Source organism: Akebia trifoliata, chromosome 4 (genome assembly GCF_017979445.1).
Source record: "Akebia trifoliata isolate Shusen 1 chromosome 4, ASM1797944v1, whole genome shotgun sequence".
In the NCBI taxonomy this organism is placed as follows: Eukaryota; Viridiplantae; Streptophyta; class Magnoliopsida; order Ranunculales; family Lardizabalaceae; genus Akebia; species Akebia trifoliata.
The window spans coordinates 19,212,499-19,221,472 of record NC_141378.1 but is presented as its reverse complement, the minus strand read 5'-3'; the positions used below and the strand labels follow the sequence as shown (position 1 = coordinate 19,221,472).

Here is an 8,974-nt window from a genome sequence, read left to right as displayed (position 1 = left end):
GATGTCTTTAGGTTGGTAGATAAAAATAGACGTGAGGAAACTCAAGATCCTCTTACTCAAGTTCTTGTACTTGAACTTCAAAGATCTACCAGAGTTACACAAGGAAAGACTCCAAGTCGATATTTTTTTTCTTTACGTTATTTATTTTTGACAGACATTAGTAAACTAGAGTGTTGTGATGGAGCTATACAGGTTGAAATAAAGGTTCAATGGAAACATGCAATGGAGGATGAGATGGAGTTATTATCTACAAACCAAAGTTGGAATTTGGTTGAGCTAACCAAGGACATGAAGGCTTTGCATAACAAGTGGGTTTACAAGATTTAGAAAGAGCATAATGGAACCAAAAGATACAAGTTTAGATTAGTTGTGAAAGGATTTCAATAAAAGGCAAGTATCGATTATACTTAGATTTTCTTTCTTATTGTAAAGTTATGTACCATTAGATCTATTTTGAATATTGTTGTGCATAAAACTTACATCTAAAGAAACTAGATGTGAAGATAACTTCTCTTCATAGTGACTTGAATAAAGATATTTACATGAAGCAACCACAGGAATATAAGGCACCCAGAAAAGAAAATTTGTTATGTAAGCTGAGGAAGAGTTTGTATGAGTTGAAATAGGTACCTAGATAATAGTGGTATATTATGTTTGAAAATGTTATATCTAGTAATGGGTATACAATGTGTAATGTTGATCATTATTGTTATTTAAAGAAGTTGGATGACTCCTATATCATCCTTTTCTTGTATGTTGATGATATGCTTGTTGCAAGATCAAATATGACTGAAATAACAAGGCTGAAAGAACAACTTTCGAAAGAATTTTCTATGAAGATTTGGATTTATCAAAAAAAATCCTTGATATGCAGATCAATAGAGATAAGAAGAACAAAAATTGTGGTTGTCTTAGGCACAGTACATTGAAAGAGTATTGAAGAGGTTCAATATAGATCATGCTAAAGTAGTAAGTACTCCTCTACCAAGTCATTTTGTGCTTTCAAGATGACAAGAAGCGACTACAGATGAGGAACGGGAATACATGTCAAAAATACCATATGCTTCAGCAATTAGTAGCCTTATGTATGCCATGGTCTTTACCAGACCATACATTGCACAAGCAATGGGATTTGTGAGTAGATTTATGAATAATCCAAGCAAGAAGCATTGGAAGGTTGTGCAGTGGATTATGAGGTATTTGAGAGGTACCATAGATCTATCTTTATGTTTCTTTGTGTGATTTGTGTTTTTGTTTCAATTCAGTTCTTGGTTTGATTGTCCCTGTTTTATTAACAACCAGTAGTGACTAGGTTGCAGTCCGTTCTTAAAAAATATACTTTAGTTTTTATTTTATTTTAATCTCATAACATACAAGTAGCACTTCATTCGGATAACATGCTTGTTCATTTTATCGATTCTCTTTGTGTTCTTTTTGGCACCAATTGCAAGATGTTTTTTTCAAAACTTTCTTTTAAAAATTGATGAGTGCATGTGATTTGATTTTAATGTGGAGTGTACTTAGACTCACAATGTCATGTGAGCTGCACTCTTTACCCATTCTTCTCTTACTCATTTGTAATGGAGATGGATATAACAAGAATCCATGACCATTAAAATCTTGTGTCTAAAATTAATTGAGTTAAAATGATTTTATTTTTTGAAAATTTATCTTGACCCCTTAGGAACCTGACAAAAAAAATGGTCTAAGTCCTTTTTCAAAAATATTTATTGTGAATTAAAATGGTTAAAGAAGTAAAAAAAGAAATTTCAACATTTTTTTTTTCTTTAGGAGTGCAATCATACAAATTGAGTGCAATGAAAAAAAATTTAAGTGATGACATGCAATTAGTAATGGGAGGTGTGGAGCTAGTCTGTTGTTTTTCCTCTTCTCTTTGTTTTAAAGAATGCCCTTCCAACTTTATTATATTTCCTCTTCTACCTCTCTTTCTTATAATAAACCTCCCCCCCCCTGGCGACTTTATTGTATTTTCTCTTCTCCCCCCTTTCCAATAACACCTCTCTAACGTTATTATTTTTCTTCTATAACCCCAAAGTAGAAAGCTTGTGCCCTAGGCAAGGGCAAACTCTAGTCTATGTAATAAAACACAACAATTGTCTTCCCAATGTTTATCCCCTCACAAAGAAAGGTTCAGATTCAATCTCATGCGCATCTCAATGACAACTTTCACTTTTATTTCTTCTTCTCTCTCCCCTTCTTTTTCAAGAATACCCTTACAACTTTAGTGCATTTTCTCTCATCTCTCTTTTCTAGGGATACCCTTTCAACTTTATATATTGTATCTTATTTTCTCTCACTTTTTCAATGATACCCCTCTAAGTTTGTTATCTTTCCTCTTCTCCCTTATTTTCCAAATATCACTTGTAAAGGTCTTTTTCTAGATAGACTCCTTACACCTCGAATTGTAGCTTTAATGGTGACTTCTTCCTCCTACAAAACTAGGGCATTGGTGTGGTACTTGCCAAAAATCATCCAATACTCAAGTCCATCTAATGTTAGATAAGAGAGTGCTACTTCTTGCTAACCAAAAGTCCTTTCTATAACACCCCCATCCTATTAATTAAAGGTGACAATTCTTTCATAAATTTATCTCTCATGCAAACCTAAGAATGATTAGCAAAAGTAACTGTGGCAATAGAACCTCTTTAAAAAAAGATGAGACTTTCCGCATGTGATCTATAGGTACAATCTTTATTTGGGCATGGACCAAATTGATTATGGGTATGCTCTTGAGTTGTGTGGCAGCCTTGGATCAGATCGGATCACTCTTCCCAATTTGGGAATGTTTTTTTGGTTATGCCCATTAGGTTTTGGTTGGGTGGGGGTATGGGTAAGACTTGATTCACTATCTGGTTTTATGGTCTAGGTGCTAGGAGGAAATTCTATGTTTTACATAATTTTTAGTCTAATTTTTTTGAAACACCAATAGATATCACATAATTCAATTGAACTTGTTTGTACATAAAAATTATTTCAAATATAAACACAAATCTATAAACCTAACTTAACTTTTTGACATTTTACCTCATTGTTGATTTGACTTGTCAATCTGGTTGATGCTCAATTAAAGGAGCATATTAATGTATTTATTGCTACAAAGATCGATTCACTTCTCAACTTGGTGTCAAGATTTTGCTATGTAGCCATTCTACACAAGATAAATCTCCCAATTTCTCAAATTGTGATAAAATAGAAAAGGGCATCAACCTTCTCCCCCAGCTGTCCATACAAATATATAGAGAAAAGTGCTATACATTTCAACTAGAACTTTATTTAAGTTACTCAATTTTCTAATTAGAAACTAAACCTAAATTAAGTTGGACTCACAAGAGTTGGACATCCCACTTAGGGCTGGAATGGGTGGGGTGTGGGTCAGATGAAGCATATATTTGTATCCTCATCCAACTCTATATATACTTATGCCTATCCGATTTTTTACCCTCCACTTTTACTAAGGATATCCATATCCAACTATTTATCCAATTTTTTTAAGTATACCCATATCCAACTTGTACCCCAATTTCAAATGGATATATAAGTCAAATATATATACCCCATCATGAAGATGGTGAAAGAATCTTAATTTTGGGTTATACATATATTTTGTGAATTTATTGTATTAAATTCGGATAAATGGATATTCAAATCGGATGCGACACATATCCATATCATCTGATCCTAAAAAATTCGAATAAAATAATTACGAATAAATTTAACTGAATTCTTAATCGGATAAAATAAATGTAAGAGATTTTTTTTCAAATCTCCCATTGCTCGAGATTTGTATTACTAATGATGTTTTGATCCTTGATTTTTGTGTTGACTTTTCATTTTTTTTTTCCGATCTTCTTCTCCAGTTGAACTTTGTTTTTACAATCGTTTTCTCCATAGGTCTCACTTGAAAAGACATCGGTATGGTGCTGGCCAAAAGTCTTCCGATGATTAAGTTAGTGCTTGATAGAAAATACAGAGCAAAGAGACGAAGTTTAGAGATAGAGAGTTATAAAGTGTTGTGACTCATTTGAAGTGGGAGAAGTCTCCCTATTTATAAAATTGACTTGTTAACTTAGATAATGTAACATTTTCCCATGATATCTATCATTAATGATCTATGATGTCATTATGAACTTAAAAAACCCACTCACCTGTCTCATAATAACTTTAAAGCACCATTCTCTAAGCCCATAATGGCCTTAAAGCTTCGTTCTCTTGACTTTCGTAGCTGATAAGAGAAATGGCTTCTACTCTATAGTCAATTCAACTCGATGGTTATTCAGTTTCTCGAGTTGACTCAATTGTGTTATGTACTTGAGGTTTATTCTGACAATATTATAATTTTTTCCTCTAACACTATTTGGATAGTTCTAAGTTAGAGTGTAAGTAATAATATTTGATAAAGAGATTGACTCTCTAAAGGGATTGATCCTTATGAATATATTATATTAAAGGGTGGATAATTAATATGGGGTTGGCTCCTTCAGGAAGCTGAACCGTGTTATATTAATGAATGAAGGGGTTGGCTCCTTCAAGAGGCTGAACCGTGTTATATTAATGAATGAAGGAGTTGACTCCTAAGGGAGGCCGAACTACCTTATGATAATAAGTGAACAAATTAACTCCGAAGGGAGGTTGAACCACCTTGTGGATAAAAGGTTGAAGGGGTCGGCTCCTAAGATGGCCAAACCACCTGATGGTTGAAAAGTTGCAGGAGTGAAGGGGTCGACTCTTTAGAGATCAAACCTCCTTATGGTTGGAAGGTTGAAGGGGTCGGCTCTTATGGAGGCCGAACCACCTCATAAGCAAGGGTGAATGGGTCGGATCCCATTTAGCCGAACCAAATGGAGATGGGTTGGACCCATTGTATGTTTGAATAGCTTGGATAATTGGGTTTGGATCGGGTCGAAATATTGCCTTTATCTAATCCCTAGGATCAAATATTTTTTGTTCTTACAATAAATATTACCCATACCCGAATAACTCGGGTGGGATGAGTTGAATAAGCAGATATTATTTGACCCACTACCAGCCATAATCCCATGGATTAGTATTTATAACTCTTATACATGTTTAATGTTTTAACCATTTAAAAAAATTTGGTCAACATTGTTGATTCAATCCGCTTAAGGTGAGCAAGTCTTTTTTTTTTCTTCCATAATCGAGGTATTCGAGCCTCTTAGAGCATCTAACTAATCCAAGGGTAACTAGGATAAGGGATTGCACGTGCCCTGAGGATTAATCGGGGTGCTCTAAGAGGCCCGAATACCCCAGTTCCAAAAAAAAAAATTTAGCAATTCGAACTCAGGACCTCCACTTCTTGAGCCATGGTCTCAGCCATCTCCCCAACTCTTTGGTGTTAAGGTGAGCATGTCTTGCTCTCTTAAAAATAGAAGTAACAACTAGATCAATCGTCATGCATCCCGAGACATTAAACTAGCTGATTAACTATTGCTCTCCTAATTTTTCGGATTTAAATTGAGTTCTACTTTATTTTGTTATAAAAGTAAAAACGAATCATGGCATAATGCAATTACATATTACTTTGGGATACACCCTATTTTGACTTCCCAGAATCAATTAAGTGACTAGAATTAATTGATTTTGGAATTGCATGTGATGTAAGTTATCCGCGCTGCAATTGAACTCCTAAAACTGAATATTTAACCAATTTTGAGCATTCCCCAAATATGTGATCAGTTAATTCCTTCCATATCTTGAATAAGAGCAGAAAAAAGTTAGGACTATCTACAAACACATCACATTGAAGTTGTTTTTGAGGTTAGAGAGCAGATTCTTCCTTGGAATAAAAAAAATTAAATGATTTACCATTCAGAAAGAGTAGAAAATGCAAAACTCAATTGAGTTTTTGGTTCTCAGTCAAGATTTGTTCTTGCGGCCCTCTATAGAACTTCATTGTAGCCACAATTTTTCAACAAATACCATATTGCCTAAACCCGGCCTTCTTGCTGAATCAACTCTCTCCCAACCACCAAAATCTCCCATTATCTTTAAATGAAGATTACATTCTTGAAGCCGGAATCTCTAGAAAATTTATCTATTTTCGTAAATGGATCATTTGTAGGATCTCACTATAAATAAATTGTCAAAATTTTTTATCAATCTACGTAGAACACTTTTTATTAAAAGAGAATATTGACCTGGTTTATATCAAGATAAACTAAAAGTAAGTATGTAATTTGGTCCAACTAAGTGTTTTACCCAAATAAAACTCGATCCATGATCCTGGGTACCTACTAAGAGTTCAAGTATTATTTCAAATAATTTGGTGTTCAAAAAATATATGAAGGCCGCCAGGCAAGGCTAAGTGCATGTGTACATGTAGATATAACTTGATAGTGAAGTAGATGAGGTGTTAATAACTTTCATCTAAACAAAGTCAATGGTTGTTTGATGAATAATAATTAAGATTAGCATGACTACTATACAATAGAGCTGCCACCTTACTACTGTTGGGCACACTATGTGGGGTAATTGGTCAATTTGGGCACCCTATGACATCCCCAGAAGCCCTAGCTAGAGTTTTCCTGTTTGATTTTAATTGTGGAAGAAAAGAGTGAATTAGGCGGCAAAGAGACCGAAGGTGCCACCTTGCTAGGTTGGTTAAAGTCCATGAGTGCTTATACCACAATGTGGTTCAAAACCTACTAGCACCCATGGTTTCAAAACTGGGTTTGACGTCTCATCTCATTCATGGATGAGACCGAGTTGTTTCGGTCAAGTCAACTCATCTCAGATGAGATAAACCATGTAATTCGGATTATAATTATTTATTCATAATATATATATTTATTTGAAAATAATTATAATTTTGTTATAAAATAAGGTAGATTGGAACATGTTTAATAATAAAATTATATTTTATTTAGATAGCAAGAACTTACATTTAAAAAAATTAATTTAAATATGCAAAATCTCGGTCGACTCAAACAAGTTTTATAGATTCGACCAAGATTTTCAAAATATCTATCATCTCGTTTGTCTCGCGAGATTTTGCACATGTGAGACACCTGGTCTATTCGTCTCGTTCTTGGACGAGATTTAAAACCATGCTTCTATCTTCACCTACTAATTACTAACCCGGCCGCTTGCTTATAAAAGGGGTAGAAGGGGGAGGGGGTGTGAAAATGTAGAGAAGAAGGAGAAGCAATGAGTGAAGTAGAGGTTCACTACATCTCGACATGCTTGGTTCGACCATCGTCAACTCAAACTCCATTAGAATTGTTGCAACGATGCGAATTGACTCCATGGGACCTAGCCTTGCTCCCACTCCAATACAATCAAAAGGGCCTTCTCTTCATCAAACCCACACCACCCATACAACCTATTATCGACCTCCTAAAATCCTCTCTTTCACGTGTTCTCAATCACTTCATCCCCCTTGCAGGCCGTTTATCTTTTACAATACACGATAATGATGATCCTTCCTCGACGTCATTCTTCATCAACTGCAACAATGCAGGAGCACAATTCATACATGCTGAAGCAAACATAACTGTGTCCAACATCCTCGACCCACTCGACGTCCCCCCTATCGTCCATTCTTTTTTCCCTCTCAATGAAATCACCAATCATGATGGTCTCTCACAACCACTACTCGCAATTCAGATAACAGAATTAATCGACGGTATCTTCATTGGGTGCTCCATGAACCACCAGGGGACAGCAGCTCCTTCTGGAACTTTGGAAATGTAATTCAGATAAAGACAGTAAAAGCTACAGCTAGACAGCTACTTGAAGGTGGTCTCGGGTGGGTGGCAGAGCTATTGAACCAAGCAATAGTTTCTCAAACTGATTCAGAAGCATGTGGGTTTCTAGAGAATTGGATGAAGAAGCCTGTTTTCTACAACATCAATAGTGATGGTGAAGGTTGTAACTTGGTGACAGGAAGCTCGCCGAGGTTCAATGTGTATGGAAATGATTTCGGTTGGGGAGTACCAGTAGCGGTCCGATGTGGGGCTGGGACCAAATCTGATGGGAAGTTTACAGTTTTTCCCGGGGCGGTCAAAGGGAGTATAGAAGTGGAAGCTAGCCTCAAACAGGAGACATTGAGTGGTTTAGGAGATGATCTAGAGTTCATGGAATTTGTCACCAAAGTTCCTCCCACAACATTTTAGCTAAGTATGACCTAGCATGCAATAATGCAATTGTTGTGTGTAGCAGTAGTAATTTTAATAAATTCATGGAAGGAGTATTACTGTAAGGAGATATGTTTAGAATAATTTGTTTTTGGTTCAAACTTCTGAGTAGTTGTGTGATTTTCATTTGTTTTTGGTTATGCAGTCATTTTCAAAGATCCAGCAAGCCATCTGGCACCGCATTTAATGTCACATGGCATTGTTTTGATTATTTAATATTTAATTAGAAGATCATCCTCCCCAAAAATCAGCCCTCATTTTCAAAGATCCAGCAAGCCATCTGGCACCGCAGTTAATGTCACATGGCATTGTTTTGGTTATTTAATATTTGTCGAGCAACATCTTTTCATATGTTTTCTTATTAAAAAACCATAACTACCAAGATCCAAACAATTAAAGAAATCTCGGTCTTACCACGTAATGGTGAACAAAATCATTTAACATGTGCCCCCACAAATTCAATTTGATGAATATTTAAAATACTCATATATTTTAAAATTGATGATGATGTCCCTTAATTGGGTGTAGCAGTGTTTTTTTATAATAAATCTCAAAATCTACAATTTTATCAAGATCACATCAAAACAAATCATACAAATAATGGAAAAACATAGAAAAGAGAGAACACGTATAACTTGTTATGTTGTGTCCATATCCACGGGCTTGGGGTGTCGATTTACTATAAATCTCCTTATTACACGAGTTCTCCCCTCTTTATCATTTGCTTTTTTTCTCCTCCTTACAGTGGTCTTAGCCCCTTTAAATAGAAAAATCATCACTTTTACCCCATGGTTTAGATG

At 35.3% G+C, this 8,974-nt stretch overlaps 1 pseudogene; it reads left to right on the top strand.

Moving 5' to 3' along the window:
- Positions 1–6,923: 6,923 nt before the first annotated feature.
- LOC147404333 (putative acetyltransferase At3g50280) lies at positions 6,924–8,342 on the top strand (annotated as a pseudogene).
- Positions 8,343–8,974: the final 632 nt, after the last annotated feature.